The sequence below is a fragment of the Bombus bifarius genome, unplaced genomic scaffold (assembly GCF_011952205.1).
Source record: "Bombus bifarius isolate JDL3187 unplaced genomic scaffold, Bbif_JDL3187 scf7180000008163, whole genome shotgun sequence".
In the NCBI taxonomy this organism is placed as follows: domain Eukaryota; kingdom Metazoa; phylum Arthropoda; class Insecta; order Hymenoptera; family Apidae; genus Bombus; species Bombus bifarius.
Window position 1 is genome coordinate 1,672,597 of NW_022884485.1, and position 27,362 is coordinate 1,699,958.

The 27,362-nt window shown below is 41.4% G+C and overlaps 1 protein-coding gene across 4 annotated transcripts in view; it reads right to left on the reverse strand.

Moving 5' to 3' along the window:
• LOC117208878 (CUGBP Elav-like family member 4) overlaps positions 1-27,362 on the reverse strand; it is a 535,997-nt gene that overhangs the window by 353,388 nt on the left and 155,247 nt on the right. For 2 of the 4 annotated variants that reach the window (XM_033450366.1, XM_033450372.1), the window contains exon 3: positions 25,857-26,002. The exons of the other annotated variants lie outside the window; for them this stretch is intronic. The gene's annotated coding sequence lies outside the window, so the exon portion shown is untranslated. The remainder of the gene's footprint in view (positions 1-25,856; positions 26,003-27,362) is intronic. 4 annotated transcript variants of the gene reach the window in all.

A 27,362-nucleotide genomic window follows, 5' to 3' on the forward strand; every position in this document is an offset into this window, starting at 1 on the left:
TTTCTCGTATTATCGAAAATACTGGCGAATATATCTAATGAAATGCGAAAACAGGTTTCAACGAAAGGCAACCGTTCACGCGAGTAATGAAATTATAGATGTTCTTCTTTAATTCAGTTGTAATTCGGTGAAACATCTTCCTATTCGCAGCTTGTCATCGTAAGTCATCCCCCGGCGTTGGGTGACCGATGCAATCTTGTTTCCCCAGACGATGGTACATGGTGTGCACATCCATTTATACGGTTGGTACTTGGCACCAGTCATGGTTGATGAGCCTTCGGTGATGAAGGGAAACGGTCATTAGTCATCGTTATATGTCATCTTGCTTCGCCGCACATATCTGGAAGTACGTCGAGGATGCTCTTGGCTGAGCTCGTTTCGGTCAACACCTTGTACAAAGACGTGCTTCACGCTTATGAATAACTGACGACATTTTTCCCCTTGAATCTACGTCGAAAGAAAGGATTAGCCCCCGAGTACGAGTTGGATTCTCGCGCGGATCTCAATGATCAACAACGAAGTACGAGCTCGCGAGACTGTGGTTCTCTGCAAACTGAAAACATAGATACACATACTCGACAGACGGGGCTATTACCAGTTTACAAACTCCGTAAAAGCAACACGTTTGAATTCGTACTAGCGATATATCGGCAAGCGTAGCGCAGGTTTCGCGCTACTCTCGTGCTAGATTTATTGCCATTCTGACGAAGAACGGCAAGGAATTCAAGGTAATCAAACTTTTTTTTACGCAAATTTTACATTCCATATTCTTGTTTGTTCGTTAACTTGTTGAATAGCGCGCACTTGCCTTTAATGCACCTTTGTGTTTTGCATACATTGTGCATTGACTATTTCGGTACGGTAAACCTGTGTAAGCAAATTTTTCCCAACATTATATCGCTGCTGTTGCCTGTCTATTGCATTTGTTACGAAGAATTGTTCGGCTTCGAGTTATACCTACTACCAAACTTTTATTTTTTGTTTAAAATTGTTTTCTATCGTTGGTATTGTATTCTTCGTCGCAAACTATACAATTCATACATGTACAAAAAGTTACGAAATAAAAATACAGTCAATTAATTATACAACTGCAATGATAATAAAAGGTTTCGTACGTTCCTTTAATTATATTCGTATCGTTCGCCAACAGCCGAAGGTAATAATATCAGTTTATTATACGAATCAATACGACGAAGACCTAGGTTAACTAACTATGTTTGGTTAAAGATAAACATATTCAAGTCGTCTCTTATTTGTACAGTTATATATATACTATGTGTATACAGTATCGATCCCTTAGCATAGAGTTCGTAACATGGCAAGAGGTACCACAGACCTCGCTAAAATCCTTTAATTAAATGCGAGCAGTCTTTAATCGACCATTCCTAAGCGATCTAGCATTACAAGTTTTGACACTTGACCTAGTTATATGCCAACTGAATTCTGTTAGTTACGTCAACAATGCAACGATATCAAATTATTCGTATTGTACACAGATACGAAATTTTTATAGTCGAGGTTTGCATAATATTTAAGAGATAAGTGGAAACGGAATTGCGAAAAAGGTTAGGTGCAAAAAGCTGTTTAAACAACTTTCAGCCAGGAAGAGTACGCTTCCTCGGAAAACTTTGCAAATAGAACTTTTTAAAATAGTTCGCGAGCATTCTTCATCGAATATATTTAACAAAAAGATAAGTTTCATTCAGAAAGTTTACCGTTCGATGTCGCGTCGTTAGGCGATGTTTCAGGATCAATTCGACATCGATCTCGAGAAGAAGATCGGCGAAAGATCAAAGAAAATGCATGGGAGAACTTTTCAGGTCTAAGTCATCCAACACGTACTGCGACTGGCGAGGAGATTTTAGCGACACGTGATCGTAGTTATCGTTAATTCCTCAAGGTGCTATTAGAGAAAGCAAAGGATAGAGAGCATTAGGCGACTCGACGGGCTTTCGATGTAGCACATGGCGTAACTATTCACCATCCCAACCTTCGTCTTTTCACATTTGAAGGGACGACGAGTACGACGACATCAGCCGGATCTCGTTGACGACGGTAACGACAGCAACGTGACTTCGGCAGTCACGGGAGGAAAAGAGAGTCTACGTTCTTTCAACGGTTTTCACACCATCGGTTTAAGCTTGTATTCGTGGAACCTTTTAAATGTTCAAAGAACTGTTGGATTCAGCTTGGTATAATCTAGAAAGAAACGTTCAAAGCAATGCAACCTTTGCAAGTTTTTTAACATCTACGAACAGCTATATAACCGAGATAAATAGTAGAAAAGTTAATTGAAGAGTATTTTCATCGAACGATTTCCGTGGCCCAATATAGATTATATAATTATTATTTTCGCAGTCCGACCTTTCTAAACCACTCAACTTCGTATCATCTTTGACGCTTCAGACTTTGTTATCGTTGCAAACAACGTGTACATACGTTACATTTCCGAATTGTATAACCGCTAAAATTGAAAAAACAAAGCCGTTCTGACATTCGAACAGATCCAGCAAAACGAGAACCGTACTTCTGTAGTCCTCTCCAAACAACCGGGAAGCTGCAGACAACCAGCGATGGAAATCTAAGCAGCGTGGCGAAAGACAGAGAGAGAGAGAGAGAGAGAGAGAGAGAGAAAGAGAAAGAGGAAGAGAGAGAGAGAGAGAGGGAGAGAGAAGGTAGGAGAAGAGAACGTGGCGTGGCGCGGAGCGGTGCACTGCGATGGGACGACGTAGATATCGTTTCGGTGAAATTGGGGTGAAAAGCGGCGGAGATGCGCGCGCGAAAGCGAAAGAAAAATATTCGGGGAACTAGCAGGACAAGTAGAGAGACAGGGTGGCAGGATATCAAGGTATCGATCCGGAGGGTAGAAACGCTGTGCACGACGACGAGCGTCTCTCGAAGCGCTCGTGTCTCTTCACGCTCGGTCGCGCTTTTCGTTAACGCCGAGCTAAGAGCCGGGGCTCGTGTAACGGGATCCTCGCGGAAAGCGCCTTGGGGTTTTATGGTACCCCTTCAGCTGGGATCAGAAGAGGCCAGAGAGGAGCAGCAAAGGAAGAAGGAGGTGCCCGAGATGGGGGTGGTTAACGTTGGAGGGTAGGACAGTGAACCTGGTATCGATCGGCTCGCGGCAAGTTCAGGGTCGCACTGTCGCAACGACTATCTTCTCTCTCTGGCCTGCCGTCACATTCCCGACGAACCCCATCCTCTTTGCTTCGGACCACCGTTCGACTCGCGGAACCGGCCATCCACCTCTAATAATTGCGCGATTTTACAGGCGATGGATAGATGGTGCGAGGAACCTGCAACGCACAGCTGTTTGCATACATCCCCGACTTCACCGGCATTCCACTACCACGCCAGTTACTAGATCGCCTAATGTAAGTACTAATACATATAGTAATAATTTAATTATAATAATATTATATAAAGTATAACGTAATTATAATAATACTTGAGTTGATGTTTCTTACGCGTTCGCAAGGACAGCATGCGACACAATTTGTACGACACCGTTTAATTTAAAAAAATTCAATTCAAGTCACATTATTATCGAGAGATAAACGGAGCAAATTGTATTTGGAAACTGGAAATTATTCATGATATACTGCATATAGATTTTATAAAACTTTTAATATTCGAGTTATGATCGTAATCGTTATTAGTTGTGTTACTTAATGTCGATTTAAAAGCAGAAGAAAAAGTCGAAATCGTTTCTGGAACAACTTTAATAATATGAATTACAAGAATGATCTAACATTAATCTGGTAATCATGTTAGGTATGGAGAAGTCACGATTTATAGGACCATACGGATCATACGGTATTAATGGTTGCGTATATATGCATGGCATGTGACATACAAATTCATTAATGATCCGACCAATCAAACCTCGCCGAGTGAATCACGATCAATCAGGAGAAGAGGAATACGTACTCGCAGATAAATCGCACATCGCTTTCGAAAATTGCAAACAATTTTTTTTTTAATCGTTATTCGACCAAATTTAAATGTTAAGAGAAGAAAATCGCAAATAAAATTCCAACACAAACGAAAAGAAGAAATGCAAGGGTTGCGATAGCCGTTGATAAAAGTTGAGAAAGTTGGGCATATATGGGTTAAAGGATATCCTCGTTCTCTTACCTGTGAAATAGAATTGAATCGAGCGTCACGCTCACGGAAGATCGTTTAAAAGGAATTACAATCGGGGGAGAGCACGGGATAGAAGATGGTGGCGAATGAAAACGGTAGGGTGAGAAAGCGATATTTCGTCGATTCCTATTCGGTGGTCGTAGATAAACTTGGCCGATCTTCCGAATGTGTGCGTGGACTCACCGATTCGTTGAGCATACTCTTTCGTGGCTCAGCTACGGTTCGACGTAGTGAATTGAAATTAACATAAAATCGAAATGCCGGGAAACTTTGCGCATAAAGAGTCAACTGCCCAAGTTCGTTGAATGGCTGCGAACGGGCAACTCCGTTTCGGTATGAAAGGAAGGCTCCTCCTTCCCTCTTCGTTTTGTGTTCCTTCTCCAGTACTCTCATGGAACCTCGAACGTCGTCGTTTCCTTCCAAGCCACCACGCTGCGTTGTCGTCGTACGCGCGGAGAGAGACTAGTATAGAAAAGGCTTTGGAATAATTAGACGAGCGGTCCGTTTCCGGCGGTGCGATAACTGCGATAACGCCGGCCGTAGACCAATAATTCCTCTGGGCTCTCGCGCGGTCGGCACACGGCTATACTGTTGCACGCCCGTTTGCTCTGTGTATCTCGAAAATATAAGGCACGATAACGTGCCGGCCCGATAATAGACGACTCGAATACGGGGAGGATAGCTTTATCACGGAGCTTTTTCTTTGTGTGCAACACGAACTCAGCGCGTGGAAATGGAAAGTTTATCGCGGGGTCTCGCCAACTCGAAATAAAGTGCTAAGCACGCCAGCCAAGTTTTCAAACGTCGATTCCGCCCGAATAGTCGCGATACGAAGTTTCTCTTTTTCATTATGTCCCTTGACGAATTGTCGTTACCGAATAATTTCGTTAATACCGCTGACATCTTGATCGGAGGGCGAATTTCCAACAATTTCTCCTGTCTGAAGAGATTTCGTATGTACGCATATGGCCTGTCAATGGATAAGAGCACAAGATTCTGAAAACTCGCAGTACTCGCTGGAGCGAAAGAATAATTTTTCGATAGCGAACATAAAATCAACTTCTTCGAAGTAAAATATCACTTCGTTGTTGTCAATTAGTTGTGACGTCGCTGAATTTTATATAATATAAATATCGCTAAAGATTAATAGTAAAACTTCCGATGCTTCATGGAATTAATTTTCAAACGGAAATCGTTGTCCATCCAATATACAGAATCGAGCGAAGCCGATGATAAAGGTTCAAAACCAATTTCTCATATTTTTTACGGGCAAAATATCAAGACACGTTTGCGACATATTTCGAAAATATAAAAACCTCGGTATGTGACGGTTAAGAAGCACGCTTCGTTCGTACGCTGAAGATCACGTAGCACGATAATGGCTTCCTTTCCGTCCCTTATCGTACCGGCGACATTCAAAATCCCGGGACCATTACCGCGAGGCGAATAGTACCCTTTTCAGGTAAGCAGGTAGATACATACATCCCCTTGGAAATTTCCTTTTTACTTCAGTCGCGACAGATTATACCGTCGCCCTTTCTGATTTTCGACTTCGCCCTACTATCTCCGATCCTTTCTGGATGCGTCTCACTTTTATCTTGCGTTTCAATTTTTCTTTCTTTGCATCATTCTTTTCCTTCGCTTTGCTTCGTCTCCTTTGTCAGAAACAAATTATACATTTAAAAGTAATGTAAATATATAATAATAAAATAAAATATATCATAAAAAAAGTAAAATATATAGTAACAAAAATAGTGTTCAGATTGAAATTTCAAAAATCTATATAGAGGAAAAATTTCTCCTCGGTACTGACTCGAACGAAGACTACCTTTCTCCATGTATGACCAACTATTTCTTTCTACTGTGATTCTCTCTCTTTCTCTCATTTTCTGTAAAATATGCTTCGTTCTAAGTATTTTCTAAACTTTTTCTTAAGACTGGTAAGGATGTAAGTAAAGGGTTTGTTATTTGCCTATATCAGCTGATAGTAAATGAAATATCGATATTTGATTTTAGATGAAGCAAAATTAATTTTCTGGTTAAGTCATAGCGTTCGTCGTTCAAGAGAGGTTTTCGTCGAGGATGAACGCAGGACTCTTCGTGTTGGCGTAACTTTCGGAAATACGAACTCGCAATCAATGGCTATAGCTTGAGAAGAGATTGAGGAAGGTCGAACCTGTAATAGGGATTTATTGTTCGTGAAATACGTTCAACGTCAAAGATGATAATGAATTTCTCCATAGAGGCAATAAATGTTCCGTGATTCAAAGAATCATTTAACTTACATGCCCTACAGAAAAGGAATCGACGAAGGTGGCCCGATTTCAACCCCAATCGGTAACTTATTTCAAAATCTGTTCAATGAAGATTAGAATGTTACAAATATACGTATATATGTATGTTGCCAGAAGTAGAGATAAATAGGTATATTTTACGTTTGGATGATTATATACGACACTGTCACCTTCGAAACTTGATCGACTAGGCCTTGGTTAGGATGTGTGCAGCGTTAGAAAGAACGGTAGTATGATTTGCACAGCATTGTGCGTCATCAGCAACAGTTCGCCAACGAGCGTAAAGACGACAGAGGTTCATTAATCCGTTGCGTCGCGGATCGTTCGTCACGACATTGAAACAAAGAGTAGGGGTTTATCGAGAACGACGTCTAATAAACCAGCGGCGGTTTCTTGTCGCAGGGCAGGGCTCATTCGGCTCAACGCTAACATCCTGTCATCAGTCTTCATTACCGAACAATGGCCTGGTTCTGCGGTTAACAGCTTATCCGTGCAGGGAACAACGCAGCTCACTAGCAAGTATGATGTGTCTCTTGAAACGGAACTCGTCCGCGGTTAAGGGAACAATGGAAATAGACGATTAGGTGATATCGGATAATAGCTGAAGAGGTGGCGAACGCATCAGTGATTCAGACGAACGGGGAGGTGAATGATAACGCTGCGTCATCTTCCACCCTGGGACCGTAAATCGCCGAGGATCTTAAAATAAAAGGAAACCTCCTGCTCCTTTGCCGTTCTTTGCGCTAATGTAATTACCAGGAAATCTCAGTTGCACTGGAAGGTGTAAAAGATAGCTTTTTATCGTGGGTTCGTTCAAAGAAAGGTTTAGCTCGTAATTCTCTAATTGAATAACGAACTAATTTCAAGACCAAATTCCGGGCATTCGGAAGTTTACATTATGGCGCCAATAGTTCGAGCTTGATCGTGAAAGCTCCATTAGCTTGTTTAAACGTTCAATATCAATTTTGTACATTCGGCACTTTCTCTCTCTCTCTCTCTCTCTCTCTCTCTCTCGCGTGGCCTGCTATTTTAACCCCTTCCTCCTTTGCCTTTCCTCTCCGTTACCCTAGGATCTCTTTCTCTTACGTTTGTCGTATTAATTAACGGAAGACGAAACACAGGTTAAGCATTTCATTCGGATAGGATAATATAAACAAGTCAAAGTATCGTGTTATTCAGCAGACTGACAGCATCGGCCCATTACCTCTCGCAGTAAGAACAACTAGAACCCTCTTATTCCTCTCCCTTTGGCAACTAATCTTCTAAAACATACGAACTAGGGCTGCTGCGCAACGTTATGTTCTCTCGGGCTATTGGCTTATCCGACTTGTGATTCGCAACACGCGAGACATAGTCCTCTACCTTCTCTTATAGATACACCCGCCATCGCAACTTACTCCTTTGTTCCTTTGTCGTAATTAAACTCTAAATTACATTTTCTGGAATCTGCCAATCACGTTGACATCTCTTTACGCGTATGTATCCCACATAAACGATAGTTTAGGCGTAACATTGAATTCACATTTTTATCAGTCCTCGCAAGCGCTATCGTGTTACGAAGGTGGCACGTTTTTATGTTGGCGATTTCAAGCACGCAAAATGATGTTCTGGCAATCAATCTCCGTAATATATCCTTACTCGTTAAACTGTAATTAACCCCTTGAATTACAATTTCACGATCACAGTTTGAAATCTATCTTGAACCCTTGTGATTGATGCATTTCCTTTTCGGGACTCCTCGAATTGTTAATTGCAAATGTTGCTCAACGGCCCGATGTAAAAGTTAACGTTTTATTCCATTATGGGCTTTGCCCTGACCTCCTTTTGCGTTAAAACCTTTTAGCCACCGTGCTTCTAGTTATCGCATCTTTGATAAAAAATCAGGGGATGCATAAATTTACGATTAGCTCGTTGTATTATCAGGATGAAATAACTCTTATTACAGAAGCAATTTTGCTTTCCTCCGTCTTTCGCTCAGGCCAATTATCCGATATATAGGCAGATTCGCAAAATATTAAGTTCGATCTGTTACGTTTGAGACATCGTTGAAATAGAAGTATATGTACGCAATTAAAAGTTAAAGCATGTAACGAAACGCAGGTACATGGTATTTATTTTATTAATTTGGAATATATGAAAACTATCCATCGAATTAGATTTTAATTTAACTGCCAAAGTAGAACGCATAAAATATTAGCTTGGTTTTCAGACGATACTCGTAAAACTGTAATTAAAAACATTCGAAACGAATGTGGGAAGTCGTATTTCTTCCTATCGACTGCGTGCTTACTGTCCGTTCTACGAGATCGAAGCTTCTCTTTACATCCATCGTTGGTATCACCTTATCAGAATGGAGTCGTAAGCCTGCAATTTCGTGAGTACACCGTAGCATTCTAAAAGCGGACTAACCGTGCTATGAATAATGCAGTCCCGTACGTCTTGCTCTTCCCGTTGATAATTATGTTTTACACCGTTATACCGTGTTTCGTTAACCCAGCTACCCCCTTTGCATCCGCTTCGATGCCACCGCTGCATATTCATTGCTTATAAGCCCAAATATATGTATATTCGAGTTGAAAGACGAGACCGGATAAAGAAAATGGCAGAATTAGGAAATTCGGTGATACGGCGAATTTGGCTAGTGAACTGCTCGAAAGTATCAATTAGATGTTAAACTTGGTGCATGGTCGATAAATGTACACAATTTTCAATGTGGAAACCAAGTTACGGGTTATTAACAAAGTCAGCAAATGTACTTTCTTGGTGAAATGCCTCGTCAAACACCAGGAACCAGCGCACTCGGTTAAACTTTCCAACGTTGACTCGGCTAAGTTCTGCTTTCCTGACGTTCGTGTAGACGGCCTCGAGTATTTTAACCATCTCCGGCGTTACCGCGCTCTTTCTCCAACTTCTAACCAAACTTTAATAGCAATCCAATATAGCGGGTTTAGCAGGGAAAGCGAAAAATATTACGGACCCTGGCTGCTATCGAACGATAGAAAATTACCGTTCTCTCCTCGCCTCGGATAAATCGAGCTTAGCATCAAGGTTTGCAAAGTCTCTAATCGCGGGTTAATTGCCGACGTGGATGAACGTTTTCCAGGTTGGCTTCGGTGGTGGCGTGTGAAAACAATATATCGCTGGGTAACCGCGACACCACCTACGTACGAATCAAGCAAACAGGCTCACGTATGCTATCTGCGAAATCACGTGAACTTTCAAGTCCCGAGCATTTCCATGTAGGCACACATGATACCGAAGTATAAGGGGTAGCGCGGGAGTAATTACAGCTCGCGCGCTGTAACTCCCTATCTACGAGATCGAAATTGCCATTGGACGGCGTATCTTGCGCTGCTTCTTTACGGGCCCAGTTACTCGGTGTACGTTGTTTGCATGTAAACGACGTCTTTACACGTAGCAAAGGTTAGCCTACCGCTTTGTGTCGTCTGTTTCGTTCGCGACAAACTACAACTAGATTCTTTATTTCAGGCAGGTATGTAAATTAACGTGTATTAAGAGATTTTGGATCAGTCTCATTCGAGAAAGCTCGGCTTACGTCGCGCTTACCTGTATTATTTAATAATTCCACTAGAAAAATTTTTATTATCTAAAACCGTGTGATGAGTTTAACTATCTCTTTAGCTCTTTTTGTCTTACTCCTTGCGTATTTCACTCGTGTTTTATTAAAATGTGTGTGAAACTACATCGCGTATTCGTGTATTGTATTTTTCTGTGATATCGGCGCGCGCGAGAAAATAATATTTCCAGATAACAACTAAACGTCACGAGATAATCATAAAAATAGAAATAAGGTTAATGGTACACAATATAAAATACAGGATACCGAATAATTTATAAAAATTCCGTTAAAAAATCCACATCTCCCTTTTATCGAAACGTATCGATACGAATATCAATGGGTGGAAATAACGAAGAATTTTGCGATGTTTGACAAGATCTGCCATCTGTTCCGAAATATTCTTCTTTCCGCCGGCTTACGTAAGGCATACAATATTCTCCTTTCTCACGAGACAGAAAATTTTACAGGCTTCGGTCTACGTATACATACACTACGAGTTGGTGCAGTAGACGCTTGGAGAAGATAGACTCGGTTGCATGGCGCATGGCGTCATGAGCGTAACGATATACGTGCTTCGGAGGTCGAGACTGGTTAGGGATTGGCGCCGTATCGCTGATCTGGGCTCGTCTAGGCGTAATGCCACCCCTGGCAGGCCAGTCACGTCCCCTGCTACTGCTATTCCCTGCACCCTCATCCCCGTAGCCCCTTGCGGACCATAGTAAAGTTATGCTCGGGTCCAAGCGGTCAGTCCGAGCGTGGATCCCACTCGATGCAGAAACGTACTATGGGATCTCTTAGTCTCAATTTACTATTTATTTGCCTATGTGCGTCTAGAAGGACCTACGAGCGAACGTAGACGCACCTGAAACTCTATGTTTAACAAAGAAGCTCGCTTAGCAGTGGAATGAGAACGCGTGTTAAACGTTTGCGATCCAATGGAAAATTTATATATTACTTAACAATACGGGATACACAGTATTTTTTCAAATTGTTCCAAGAATTTTAATCTTTATTACTCTGAAAATAATTGTACGAAATAATGTAAATTACCAGGGATCTAATAATCATAAGCTGCTGTAGAGTGTTTCCGCGGGTAAGCGATAGAACGCTTTACGAATGTCAGAAATGTCGGAAACTGTTGTTCAAACTTTACGGTGATTAAAATCACCTCCCAATCGGTATAATTCAGTGTCGTAAATGTCGAGGGGCTTCTTTAGGAAATTGAAAGAAAAGCTAGCTTGGCCGGTCCTTTTACGAGGCGTCAAACGTTTCACCTCGTTAAAAGCTAGTAGCTCGTGCCGGCACTGGCATTAAGTAATGCGATACGGTCCGTCGGCGACGAAGACGAAGGAGGCGAAGAAGAAAAAGAAGCAACCGGAGCAGAAGCGGCTGAGAAAAGAAACCGGGCTGGTGGAACTTTCCGTAATTAATACGTTAAACTTTTGCACAACTACACCGGAACTCACGTACCACCGTTGCCTGCTGAATGTCAATGATCAAAATCGCTTTTTGATATAATTCCCAAGCCGTGGCCCGAAAACGTGAGCTGAAGATCGTTCCTGGTTGAATGCAAAAGATCCCGCCACGCTCGTTTCGTTGATGCGAATACATCAATTTCTTCTATTATGTTGTAACCGTGAATTTCAGGTTGAAACCTCTTAAGCGAGGGAAATGTAATTCTTTCGGCGATTAGCGATAGCTCATTATCCACGTAATTAGTAGTTTGTGTAATGAATTTAAGTGTTTCCACTTTGGGATTAGCATACTAACTAACTCGGCTCATTCCCTCAAACTCCACTTCTAATTCGAGTTCACCCATTCTACCTCTTTCTCTCTTCCTTGAATACGAACTGAATCGCAGGTGGTAAACTGTCTGAATCGCGCTGGATGTAAAGTAGATGTTCGCATTTACTTCACCGATGTAACCGTACTACGTTAATCTCCTGTCCATGCTTCCTCGTCCATGTATCCTTTGATATGTGAAAAGTATTAAACGATGATAAGGAAAAAAGCATTTTAACACGATGGATTTGCAATGAAACGAAGGATACAAAAACTGACTGACTACTCGTAGATACCGAAAATTTACTATAATCAAAAACAACACTTATGTAATTCCTTATCGTTTTCTCGAACGATACACTCGTGTCCAATTTATCCAGTAGTAGATGTTTATCGATTCACTACAAACACGATTACGTTAATCTCGATACACCGTACGGAGTTAATAGATCTCGCGTACGGAATGGGCTGCAACGTGGTATTGCTAAAGCTATTATTTAGTCGGTAGTTCGGTCCGAAAACCGAGATAAAGTACAGACTCGATCGCGAAGTAATTTCCTTCGTGGGGAAAGTGGAAAATCGGAACGGTCACGGATGCTCGAACCGACTGTACACACAATGTCTTGGCTATATTCCGATATATTGGTCATATCGATGTTTGTAAGGGAAGAAGACACTCCGTAGATGGGTGGTGGGTGATAGGTGCAAACAAGAAACGAGAATCCCTTTAGCCGATTCCTCTCTCGTCGTGTATACGTCGTGCCGGAGAGCAGACCAGCCTATACCAGAGCAGCCTAGAACCAAGAGTAGAAATCCACGTGCAGAGTGAGTGAGAGAGCGAGCGAGAGAGCGAGCGAGAGAGAGAGAGAGAGAGAGAGCAGAGAGCTAGACACTGTGCCGGATGAAACATACACAGTAGCTAGTCGATGTGATTGGCCACGTGCCAGAGGCCCCTAACGACGCTTTCGAAAGGAGGAGAATCCTACTTCGTCCTCTCCAACGACGAGCCTCCAAAGATACCCCGGGACCAGTGGCGGTGACGCAATGTTGCCGCAATCACATTTTGACACGCCTCTAGCCAACAACCTACACCTCTCGGTAGGCACCTTCGATGTTTTGCACCGGTATTGGATTCGACCGGTATCGATCAAATCGAAACGACAGCAGGTTAGTTTTCTCTGAGCGTCACTTATTGACATTTAAGCTCACGGCTGATCTAAATAAAGTATCTAAATAAATCTAAATAAATAATAGGAATACCAGTTCTTATATCTCTTATATCATTGACTCATTTAACGTTAAAACGTTACATATCGAAAAATACGCAACATGTTAAGTATTTCCTATTGTTGTTGTAATTAATCTTTACAACAAATAACATTATAGTACGTTACAATATTAATCGGTGATAATAAGCACGATGGTGATTAATAATTGTTACAAAACATTCGGCAAGATATTTTCAACACCTAACAGGCAGTCATCTTTAAATGCTAAGACTAGTGAAACAGCGGGGTGGAGTAAAGTGCCGTGAAATAAAGGAGTATCTGCAAGGTGATTCGGTAGGCGCGGCGCGAGTTTTAGTGGTTGTGGATGGAGAGTGGTTGTATCTAATTTAAATTCTCGACATAAAAAGCTTGCACAACGCGAGGAGTGGTTTGGATAGCGTGGATCGCGGCCAAGCCACGTGCGGCTACGAGATTCATTCCGCTTTACATGGCCAGTCCGTACCCATCCACCTCTTTGCGTCCTCCGAAATTCCCTCTTCAACGTCCTGCTCGCACCCTCTCCCTCTTTCTCTCTCTCTTTTTCTCTCGCATGTAAACGCTGTCTCTTCTATCTAGACCTCATCTCTACGCAACCTATTTCACATCTCTGGCTCAAACCTAACCCCAACCTAACACGAGTCATCCCTTCTAGAAGGAGTTGTCCACCGAAGAAAAAATTACAGATACAGATAGTCTTATCAGGCTTTTTATTTCGCCGAATATAGTATTTATTTTCTAGCGAGTGTTTCAATTATGCCTTACTTGATAACGTTCCCATAGGCGAAATAACGTATTCCATTTTTCCGCGCATACTACTCAACCTAAAAGAGTATAGGACTCGCAGTTGTAACGATATTCAATGCCGACATGGTAAATCGAACCGCACAAAGTAAAACAAAAGCGTTGTGTTAAGAACAAGCCTACCCTCTTAACCTTTAATCGTCGAGAATTATGTAGCATTATTACGTGAAGTAGATTGTTACTTCAAAGGCAAGAGCGACGGTACGCTTCTGACCCTTGGTTGTCGAAAGATTGAAGCAAGTTCAACCATCTCCATACTGGTAGAGATAAAACTAGAAATTTACTTCCTTCTGGTAATAGGGTAATCTGCTCCTAAGGCTATTCAAGATTCAGCGAAAAGAGCGTGTTCGCATGACATCGGTCTAAACTTTTTCGATCATGTTCTTTCCCTTCTCTAGGACATCGGTCGTTGATAGAACTCGTACCACCCTTTCTTTCTCCGTTACTCTTCAAAGCGACGAAGAAAGCCACTGCCTTTCCTTCTTATAACGTTCCTCCTCCAAAAGAAGAATACGTAATAATCAACATTTTTGTCGTTCGTTTGAAAAGTAAATTTAATTCACACACGAGTATACGTTACCATTTGAACGGGAATAAAGAACTGCGAAGGAAGCGTTCAATTAAATTCACAAAATAATATTATCCCATTGAATCGCCTGCAATTATTCAGAGTAGAAGGACGTTTCAAGCGCAGGAAATTTTGTCGATTACCGTTGGCAAAAGTGTCTGCTGCCCCATCTGGTATAATTACCGAACGAACGTTTTCTACTCTTTTTCCGGCGATGATATCGAAAAATAAGCAGAGACAAAAAACGCAGGCGCCCATTAATAACGATAGAGTTTTATCGTTTATTCAGCCGAGTAATTTGCAAAGGAGCTATCATAATTATGAACGAAGAGCAGGCTTGGCGACATAATTTAGCATCGATCTAACTGCAAGTACTACTTCAGATATCCCTAAGTTGGAGAAGTGGAAGAGAGACAAAGATTGCAAAATTATAGTGCAGCGATGATGAAATCGGTAAAGGAACTTTCGAGGTACAAAACTGGAGAATTCCGTTGAAGACCAGCTGCCATAACCACGTGCTTGGTGATTCCCGATAGACACGCCAGTAACAAAGAGAATTAATTATTTTCTTGAATCGAACACCGTTGCCTGCGGTAAATTCCGCTACTTAATTTTCCAGAATATTCTGTATTCAAAGAAATGCTTCTTAATTAAACGGGATGTTCTAGCGCGCATGCGAGATAAAAGCGAATAATTATTCTTATCGTTACTATAACGAAAGGGAAATATAATAACAACTACGTAAGAAATACAAAAAACCGAAAAATAATCTGTAATCCTAAAAAGGGGACTCGGCAGTCTAACTGGAAGAGGTTATTGTCAAATAAAATTGTTTCGGATCGAATACAGAGTATTTATCAAAGCGTCGACTCTTCTACATGCAGTAACCATTACGTGTCAGTGAACTATCACGAATGATCGTATATATGCTTCGGACAGCGATCGTTCAAAATCGGTTTTCGAGTGACGAAAATGATGCATACGTATTCACGATGCTAGTACTCTTGACCGCTTACGTATCCAGCATCTATCGATTCCCGGGCGAATCGCATTTCCGGTGATTCACGATGCACGCACAACCCTATCCGACGCATTTATACCGGCAGTAAAACCGAATGATGTGTGTCAAATATTAATACCATAGTAGTGGCACGAATCACCACGGGTATGGATTCTGGTCCCTGGGTGCCGAGCCACGCCAGATTTCCGATCAGACAATGCTTATCGATTATTCTGCACGTCACATGACACCTTTCCGCCAGGAATACTTCTCTTCTCTTCTCTTCTCTTTTCCTTTCGTCAGTCGCCTCACGCATCCATTAATAGTTAGACAGCTCGGAAGCACGATTGCTGTGATATATGATCTGAACACCTAAAAGCTATTTCCTACCAATACAGAAACGTTCAAAAATTCTAGAAAACTTTATTCCATCAAAGACACTTATGCCATTTATAATTTTCGAAGATGAACCAGCCAATTTTTTTTTTTTTTTTTTGCTATTCATCGACAAACTCTATGAACGATGAAGAAGGATTGTACCTGTTAAACGTGGGATTACAAGGATCGGTTACAAATTCGTCGGTGGTAAACGATAGCGTTGGCGTGGAGATCCGCGCGGGCTTTAGAAATTCCCAGGGTGGCTGCTGGTAGCAGCGGGGTTACCTCGATAAATCACACGGTGCGCTCGACAAAAGGGGCCCGACGAAAGGGCCGTCGCCATAAACGTATAAAGTAATTACGCGTTGCATCCGCGATATGCCGGCGTCGGCAAGCCATTCACCGGGATCCGCCTATGTCCTGCCTATATGGCGATCAAAGCTGGTTCCTGTAGCATGAAATAGCAGGTTAGGTAAGCTATGCGCGATTTTCGCCGCATCGAAACCGAAGCTTTCGTCGCGCGCCACCGTGACGAGGATTATATTTCGGGGCCGCACATTATCGGGACACGTACTCGATAGAGCACCTGTGTGAGAGACGGCTGGCTCACTGTGCACTGCCAGGTAGAACCATGGATTTCATCGAGTTAAACCCTCTTTCGCCCCGAGTCCCCTTTCCAGCCCTTGCAATTCCATTCATATTCATGCGAGACCGATTCAAACGCGTATTACGTCTGTCAGAAGCGATGGTTCGCGATCGTTCGAGGAGAAGCAGCTTTTGAAATGGAAAAAGACGCGCTCGTTCGTTTCCTCTCGGTCAAAAGGTGCCAGCTAACTTTCCCACGATACATAACTCGCACGCTTTTAAACTTGAAAATTCTTTCGCTCGATCAGTTACCTTCCTCTTTTGAGAGAATGTTATCAGGTATATCTCGTTCAACAGATATTGTCCAAAAGTCGTAAATTAGTCGTCGACAGCTATTGACGTTGCGCGCTCGGAGTCGTACGTATTTTATAGAAACACCATCAGAATGCAAGACTCATTCACGGCTCGATACATCAAATTTTTTTATAAACGCATTGTGCGAATACAAAGGAAGAAACAATTCTATATCAACAATGCGGCTTGACAACGAGCTTTCATACGAGCTTTGAAACGCTTCGAACATAATTCGAAGCTTCCATTTTTTAAGGACTCGATAAATTTTGAACGTTCAGCTTTTAAAGTTTTAATAAGTATGCGGAGGATGGTTGGTTCAGTTGATGTTTAAATGACTAGATTACTTGTTTCTAAAACCGTCAAATATATTTTAAAATATTACAAATATAATTCAGTCGACCGTAGATTGCTCGATGACTGGTCGTTAAAAGAATGTTCGATAAGAACGCTCGATACTAACTGATTCGCTAAAGACTGCGTATTCATCGCTAATAAAATTGTTCAAGACTGAAACTGACAGAACTGGTCGTCTTACGATCGCGTTCGTTTATTTATACTGGTCAGGGGAGTACCGGAAAGTTTAAATTCGACATTGACGATTGCACGTAGCAGCGATATTGTTTTGCGCGGAGTTTGTTTACTATTACATTATGTATATCCTAACGATGTTGATACTCCGAGGCAAAACAACAACACGATTCGAATTATCCTCTAGCTCGTGTGCCGCTACAGGTATCTAAAGTCAAAATTATCAAAGTCGAGGTTTTCTGGAGTAAATAGTTTGCAACGTTCAAGAAAAGTTTAGATATTTCGTTTAGGAAGACAGTTTTTATTTTCGTTCTACTTGAGAACAATTTAAGAAGTATGAAAAAGTTCGAGGAAAAAGTAAAGACACTTTGTTCTATTTGCACGTGTTCTTAATGTGACAGGCGTAGTATATCGAAGTCGTCGTAACTGCGTTCCCAATCTTCTTTCTATCTGTGCGTTTAACGCGTTTTACAGCCATAAATCCAGTTTTTGTAATAAAGTTGAACACTAATTGTGAGTAATATTGACTAAATTATTATGAAAGAACGTGAGAATGATTACGAGTAACACTTGCCTGACTGGATCGAGCGCCAACATTATTTCCAACACTAGTTACCGTTTCATCGTAATAAATTGCGACAGTCCGACGTTTATCTGATTAAGTTCTTTATATTTTTTGCTAATTAGGTTCCTCCTTAATATAATGCAAAGGTATTGCGTGTGTTCCTAATGCACTCATTTTACAGACATAAATCGCACTATACGATCGATGGACGTAATTTCATTGATCTTTGTTACAGCCTTATCAGGCGTTTTCCCGATTTAATTATCATACGTATAAGCACTAAAACGTGGGAATGCAGCCCCAATACAATACAAATGAACATAAAGATTGATGAACTAGACCAACAATGGGAACTGATAGATAAGATTAGGTAGGTCAGCAGAAATGCTGTTTCCATCACAGCCCGTTAAATCGAGCGTAGAAATAAGAATACCTACATGCTCGACAGGAATCCAAATGGGGCCTGGTTGCTCGCAAAACGATGTATTATGTATACGGAATAAATGGAATAGAGAGCAGCTCGAGCTTGGGTCCTTCGGAACCAATAGGGCGAGCTAACGGTCCTGCCATCGAACATATTGCCATGGTCACGTGTATGCGTCCCCTCTGCCCCCATATCCTGCCATCCCAGAGTAAGTTTTCGGACAGAAGAAGTACCGATGTGGATAAATTCTCCGAGCTTCCGAAACTTCCACGCAACGGTGAAAGTACAGATATAAGCACAAGTAGAAAGTCCACGCACAATGCTTAACGCGAGATACCGATCTATAAGAATCATATTTCCTAAAATTTATCCTGGAATTGCTTCTTATTCCATTTCCTATTCAAAGTCGCACTTCGCTCGAGCGCCTCGCTATAGCTGAAGTTTTGCTTTGTGCGAACTGTTGCAAATATATCTTGGCCGTACTAAATGTATATTTCCTAACATGCGATACAAACAAGTATTTTCAATTACAAACACGACGTTACAACTCGACGTCGTAACCTTACCCCGCGAGTCTCACCGAACATTTATATAATCCGTGAAAGAAGTTGTTAGAACAAAGCATATATCACAACCTGTTAAACTCAGTGTTATACTAATTCAACCGCCTCTATTATCCTAACCGAAATACAACTGCCGTTGACGCGCCTTCTCCGCGATCGCGTCTCTCCGCGAACGATCGAACAGATATATTATTGCATTATAAACACGGTGAATTTATAAAGTAACGGTCTTATTAGTAATCGACGAATAAAATTTCCAATATGCTAACGAAGTATGGTAAAATGGAAATCTCCCGGAAGTTTATCGAATAATTCAAGAACAGTAAACTTTATGGTTACTCCCAATAGTTTCATTTTTCTTATACCATAGTGTAATATATACCATATTATACCATAGTGTGTATATAATATTCTCTTACAGAGTACCGACAACTATCATCAAGCCATTACTATTTACTTCACTTCGCAATTCAGCTTTCATCCTATGCAATTATGCGCACAGGAAGCTTAAATACAGCTGTCCTTATAATTTTATTTGATGAGTACTAAAGGTTAATTCGATTCAACGCAACATAGGACAACAATTGAAATAAAGTTATGACAGATCAAAAGGTATTAAACGAAACGTTAATATTGAAAGCGTAACGACAATTATGCGATTTCATAAATACTGTATTTCTGTGAAAGATACTCGCGCAAGTAATATTTGGAAGAAGGAGAAGTAGGGTAGTAAGTTGTTATCAAGCGCATCTCGAACTTTAGGTGACTGGTGTGAGTTCATGCTCATCGCGGATATCGATTGTAAAATGTTCAGCCTCGTGCTTCTCTCTGATTCATTCGATTCAGTGATCATTCCGTCTATCACCTCCGTAATAGAAAGAAATGGAGAACGTGTAGGCGCAGTCAGAAGGAAAAGGGACTAGAAAGAAAGGGAAAAAGTTATCACGGAGGTCACGAAATTTCTGCAGCTTCGCGTTCGTTCCTATTTCTTTGTTTTCGTTCCTTTTTCACCTCCGAAAAGTTTTCTACTGTAGATACCTCAAGACTCTCGCACAGAATCCTTCGTAAAAGTCACCTTGCTCTTCTATTGTTCAACCATTCGCGAACTTCTCTCTTTCTCTCTGTTCCTCTTTCTCTTTCACGATCTTTCCCTTCGTTTCCATACCATCCTCTTGAATCTTGGTGTACACTTTCGTTTCTCCAGTTACTTTTACTTGGTCCCTTTCTTTGGCTGTTTGCATTGCAGCAGCGCAGCGGTAGCAACGGCGGTGGTAGTAACAGTAGCAGTAGCAGTTGGCGGCGGCTGCGCGTTTCCGAACTTTCAAACTCTAACGAAATCTTGGGCAAGGTGAATATTTTATGCGTAAATCAAATCCCGGCAAATATACGCGAGAGAGCGAGGATCCGTGGCATGCAGCAGCTAAATTGAATAGAAGCGCTACTTGAGTACAACCGTGTGTTTCGCCATTCGACCTTCTCATTTCCTCCTCTCTTTTCTTTCTCCACGTATTTCTTCTGTGACGCCATCATTTTCTCTCCCTTTTCTTTCCGTTTCTCCAACGTTCTTCATATCTCCTTTCGTTCTTTCGCATGCTATTCTCGTTACTCGTTGAACATATCTCACGAATACTTTTACTGGTTATTGAATTTTTGATCCGCAACAAGGACACTTTATTATCAAGGTTATTTGAATCAGGAAATTCGAAGTCGAGAAACTAGTATTTCCATCGACTTAGAGTGCCACGATGAATCGTTTGAAGTTACTTCAAGATTTTTAGACCGATATCGAAGAAATCGTCACGGTATCATAATTAAATTTCTTTCAGCTTCCCTGTCGACCTATATATTCAAAGTCAAGTATTTCATACTTAATTAACACTTTCGATCAAAATACATTCTTAAATTATAAGAATTTGTTAGGTAGAATAAAAATTGTTTAAATAGCATAAAGACATATGAAACCGCAGGCGTGTATTATTAACCGGTAATCTTTTCTACTGTATTAATTCAAGGACGGAATATACCACCATCAATTACTAATTGTTGGTCGAAGTAACAGGCTGGGCGGCTTAATGGTTGAATATTTCGCACCATGAATCTTAGTCAGCGGGTGTTCGTGATTACGTTGTTATTTATTTGTTTGCGACTGGTTACTCTCTACAGGCCGTTTAGGGATCATACATCCAGAGAAACACGACAGGGAGAAAAAGAAAATTATTTTTCCCTGTCGCTTGGGAAAAATGCCAACGTCCTCTCACCTAGATACCACTCTGACCCAAAAAGGCACGCATTAAATTAATAAATTATACCGGTTCCTCTCCGTTGGCTCTAGTCCGAATTGCTTGGACTTTCGTGATCCTGACATTTACTACTCGCCGATGTCACGTACGCTTCGCCCGGAACGAAAGTTCCTTGTAGATTCGAAAGATAATTTGAACATTTTATTATATAAAAGACCGTACCACGGTAAATTCTCGATCGTCCATTTATTCGAGCGGAAACCATATTCTCGATTCTTTTACCGCGAACAAATTCCGCAAACTGATTATGAAAAATAATATCCAGAAGCGAAGACAGGATCACCGTTTTTTACGTGTACGATTCTTTTAATTCGAGCGTAAGAATCTCGACCGTTCGAACCTCTTTTATCAATCGCTGGCTGGCGAATGAAGTATCCGTCTCGAAGCAACCGTATAAACATAGGCACGATAATAACGAGAATGGCGTAGAACAACGTTCCATTTTTCAGGAAGTTCGGCAGGGCCGTTTCCGAGACTGCATATTTGGCAATGCCATTAAAACGAGCAGCCTATTCGTAATCACGTCGGTGCGCGTACTCGTTCACAGGAACTGAAAATGCCGAATGAAAATTAGATACACGGAAAACCGGGCGAAGCTGTATAAACCGCGGCCGCGTTAAAATATCACAATGGCGCGGCAGGTGCATTTACTAGGTTTCACCAGGGCTTTGACGACAGTCGCCAGATAGCTCTTTCATCCGGTAATTAGCCGGAGAGCCCGAGGAGTTATCACCTGGTGCGATCATGCTCGTGTACAGTACGCGTGCCCTGTCTATTCGAGCACTCTATTCCGAGTGCTACATACTACCGGCAGCGGTTACCCGACCATCCTGCTTCTCCCTGTTTAATTAATTAACACTGTACCAAATAATAATTATCGAAATGAAAGATGGTATCGGTCGGCTTATTTATTGGTACGCGCCGATATCCTAGTTACATACGATGCGATACGATAGGTACGAACGGAGAAGCTCTGTAGCTCGTGCCCACTACAAACGCTTATCCGGTACCGTCGATAACCCTATCTAAACGCGACTACCCTAAGTGATTAGTAAATTAATTCACCAACCGATTTAAGCGTATTTAAGCGTTTTAAGATCGTGCGTCCTCTCCGTCCTCCTACTCGAGTTTCGTGCTAGGTATTTTTACGCTTATGGAGAACTTCCCTCGAGACTCGAGACATTCATAGATTTTTATCCACGTTTCCACGATCCTCCTTTCGTTCCAACTTCGTCTCCCTTGATGCCTTTTCCCTCGGTCTTGTTGCTTCACGTGATCGTTGTATTATTCAGATTCTTTCTCGCCAACGGAACCCCGACGTTTTCTCGCAAGACGTTTACGCGAAAGCGAGATCAAGCGTTACCCCGTTGGTGAATTTACTTTGCTACAACCGGAATATCGAGCGATCTTGAATTTTGTTATGTCGTTAATTCGACTTTGCCTTCGCTAAATTACAAATAGTCGTAGAATTGTAAAAGATTGAAAATTAATCTTCGATCGACGGGGTAAAGTTATCCGAATCTATCGTTGTTAGACTTAATTTCCAAAAACCGTGATTCAGGGAATTTTCTGCCACGCAAAATATAGATGGACAACACATAACGTTCGAGCGTAATCGAGTTTCCTCGATATCGAAGCGAAGGCAAGGGGATCACAACGATATGTGGCGTGCAACGATCTGCTTGGTGCCAGGACTCCCGATAATTATGTGCCAATTAAATTTAACGACTATCCATTATTCTGGTTTGCGAACACGCGTACAAGCTCCCTACTTTTGTTATCTTCCTCTTTCTACCGATTCGACACCCCTTACAGCATTTACCGTCCCTCTTCTCCATTCCCATTGCTACACCGGGATCGAGGCGTGCACGCTGGCAACAACTAGCCAGGTCGAAATCCAATTACCTTTTAATATTGTCCGAATGTGCTTGAAATCGAATTGCCTTTTGCAAAACTCCACACGGTCTGGCTGAAAAACTGCCGAGGATTCCTGCCAGCAAATAAATGTTCCTTCGGTCTATACTTTCTTTCTCACATACATCGTAGTCAGAACGGTCTTGAGCAGCATGACGTCCTCTTTTTCTCTCTACCGTTTCCACATCCCGACGCAATTCAATAGAATAAAATGTCACTCGTCGTTTCAAATGGAATTGGAACGCAGATCCAGACTATGGTCTTACACGATTAGACTTAAATGCACGTAAGTGATATAGGGCAGGACGCATATGTCGGATATGGTTTCCATTAAAGAATTCCACATAGTATTTATACCGATATAAATATTATAATCGTTCTTACCATTTTCATTGCCAATACGAATATAATTTCGGAATAACTTTTGGTTTCGTTATTTCGCTATTGATTATCGATTTCGATTATTCCAATTTCTTTGCCTCGATTATCGGTCGTGCGTACAATTATTTTTGCATCGGCATAACGTACAAATATGTAAATTTTAATAATACGAAATACCGCAAAAAGTTCTTTCAATTAAAAGTACTTCTTTATTATCTACTCGTGTAATTGTTTTACCCATAGCATAGTAAACGGCAGCATTTTTCGTTTTTCCGGTCGGTTCTTATTAAGAATTCAAGCACTTCGACCACAGATTCCCTCTTTACCGGATCGTAAACAGCGATCGTTTTCCAAACCCATTAAAACCGTGATAACAAGCTATCGCACCCTCTGAAACTTAATTAGCGAGGTCGATTAAAAAAATTCTAGTATCAATATTTATCGCGTAAATAACCAGGAATAAATTGCGCCCGTTCACGCATGTACATACATCGAGTCATTGATTTCACTCGATAATTAACGTCGCTTCGAATAGTAAGAATATTTCTCACCGTTTCGCAATTAAAAGATATTTCCGTTGCATTACGTGTCCCCTAAAAGTTATCGAAACAAATTCGAGTCTGATTAGATGGGATGCAAACTAATGGTACACCTATGAAACGAGTAAAAGATGAACCATTCTCTAATCAAATGTCGGCCGTTTTCTAGTAACGCACATCTACTCCTGGTCTAGAAATGGTATTCCGTAAGGGAGACCTTTATGCGCGCTGCATAAAAATTATTCGGTTTCGTATCCATTCTTCAAAAATATTTAAATTCCACAACGAAGCGAAACGTGCCTTTCCGTCCGTTGCTATCAATTTTCTACAGATTCGTATGCGGCAGTTTTCACAAATTCCTAACGTTATACAATAAACGCTGGCTCATTGAATGAAGCAAATCTTTTCCTCAGCTAGACGATACGACTTGGAATAAGAAGAAAATTGTACAAAAATATATTTAATATATAATAATATATTTGATCGATAACGAACTTCTTCACAAGGGAGGAAGATCGCGTTGAAAACGCTTTACATACTTCAAACGCATTACAAAGTCATTTAACATCAAGTGCCGCTAAATTGCAACTTGCAATTTGCAATTTTCGGCAAGAATTCGTATTTCAACGCGACATCGATCCTAGATATACAGCTGTTAGTGAACATCGACATATAATATATTTCATCATTTTTCTTAATTAATCAGTGATATTCATCATGCGACACTTGCTTACTTCTCTTTTCTGTCATACGTAAAAACAGCATGCTGTCTGGAATAAGAACAGACTATCGAATAAAAACCTTACCGTCAGTTTGATATATACGTTAATAGTGTTGCGGATCTTTCCGTCGTCCAATAAGATTGCTCGTGGCAGGAGACAAGCTTGACATTGTAACTTCTAACATCAAGTTTGGGATTCGAGTTGTCGGAGGAAGGGAGTGCAGGTTGTCAGGGTTGCGGGTACAAGGAAGGAGCCGATAGGGTGAGCACCAACACAGAGTGACCACTAAACACCTAACAACCAACAATAGCAGCCAACATCGAACACCGATAAACCAACGAAACTAAACCAACCACAAGTCACATTGTAACGGAACTCAGCGAATATGTACGTATACATATGTGTATATGTGTATGTATATGTGCGCGCACGCACGCACACGCACACACACACGCACACACACACATATATATATATATAGAATATAGAATGTATACATAATGTTGATGGATGTGTAAATACGTACGTGTGCGCGAAGAGTGCCACTGCCTCCACGTGTAAACTTATCTCGCAAATCATATCGCGAAACGGGAAATGATAAATCGTTTGTCAAATATTAAAAAAGAAAAAAAGAAAGAAACCAACGAGGATAACATATGCACTATGACCAAAAGTGATTCTTTTAAAAAAATAGTTGGACTGTAAAATTGTTCGATGAACAGATTTAATTAAAGTGCAATTCGCATGAAAACTGAAATTCAACGACACAGTTTAATTAAGGGGAATGAATATACCGCAACGAAAATTTGCTTTTGTACCAGATATGTAGGTAGGTGCCAGGTAATGGAAGAATACGGTAATTATGACCGAGCTACGAAACCTTCTCGGAGAAATAAAAAAAGCCGCGCAACAACGTTTTACCGAGCTTGATATTTAATTTAGCGTTCGAGCTCGATGTTCGCAGCGCACTTTCTTCGCCACACGTGCGTTCATCAACAGTGATGGATACTATTATCTTTTGCGGGCTCATGACACGAGTTTCTGATTAAAACATTGAGGAACACTAACTGTGAGGCAACGATAACGTAAAAGTGAAACACGTTAAAACTTAATAAGGATGACATATTTTCAGAGACACCGAGTAGGGGTATGGTGACGTACCACATCGAGTACATTGAGAACGTGGTTCACGCGGACGACTCTAGTAGTGGTAGTTGTTGTTACATTGTGTGTTGTGGTCGTGGCAAGAAGAAGAAGAGATGGAGGAGGTGTGCGGCGCCCCCGGCCAGCCGGTCGCCCGTCACACCCTGAAACAGAATAATATTGTCACTTCCGTGCGGAATTACACCATCCCTATCGACTATCTTGTCGAAACCATTATCTAAAGTCATTATAAATATAAATATACGTGTCATTATATCTCGAATCTTTTAACGCAATACAAATGATTAAAAACGGTTATAGTCTTTTTTCTCGTTTTTCTTGGTTTCAGTACTTCAGTTCGGCAATGAAAAGTTTTCGTTAATTAATCACGAGTACTTCGCATGACGCGTAATGACGGTTGTTGTTAGCAATTTACCGACGTTGCGCCGGGAAGCATACGTTTCATAAAAACTTGAGACGAACGTTCTCGAATTGCATAAAAGTCTTCGACAGTAGCTCGACGAAACAGAATGAAATGAACCATAGTCTTTCAACGATGACTTTATTTCATGGTTTATTCCATTTCTGGCGTGATCATCGATCTGGCTGGCTTGAAAATGACGTTTTCACCGATGAGAGCTGTGGAACATTACACTTTTATAGCCGTAAATTCAAAATGATCGGCGAAACAATTTCTCGTGTTCCTTTTTTTCTTCTTTTTCTTTTTTTTTTTTTCAATCACACCATTAATCACGTAGAACACGAGATAATTATCAAACGAAACTGATAATTGATAATAGCCGATACGCAATCGTAATAGCCATCGAACGATCGAAACATTATTATGTAACAATATCGACGTTTAGTTAAGTTGGAACGTTCGATTTCCGAGTGTTCATCGGATCCTTGAAATACAGCAAGTCGATTTCACCGGTGACTCGATACTTGTGCCGCCTGGTTTGCTCGCAGAAAGTATTGGCGCGAAGTCGCGCTCAACGGAAGGACGAAGTCGAAAAAAGGGGTAAAGCTTTATATCGAGGAAAAGGGGATTTCGGATTTGCTGGACCGTGTCTACCCATTGCATCGTTTACGTTCAATACAAACGCACGGACGAATGAACGGACTAGAGAGAAAGACAGATAGAGGGGTAGCAAAGGGTGGTGGTCGGCTACGGACGGGGGATGAAAAGCAAGAGAACGATGACGGTGGAAAGAGGCAGAGTAGTAGAGGGGGAGAGGCTGAGAAACGGGAGCAGCGACCGGGATTTTAACGTCGAGCACACTCGTTTCGAGTCGATAGGTCCACTTCGGCTGGCTTGGGAAGCAGTCGACATGGTCCAGCAACTTCCTCTCCCACCTCAAACCCAACTCCCCCACCCTCTCGTTGCTCTTATACCCTTCGGTCCGAGACATCATCTCCGTATCCGGAAACAGGGCAGCACCGTTGCAAGTTTTCATAGATGCAACTCTCTCTCTCTCTCTCTATCCTCTCTGTCTCTTTCTTCCTCTCACGATTAATAAAAAC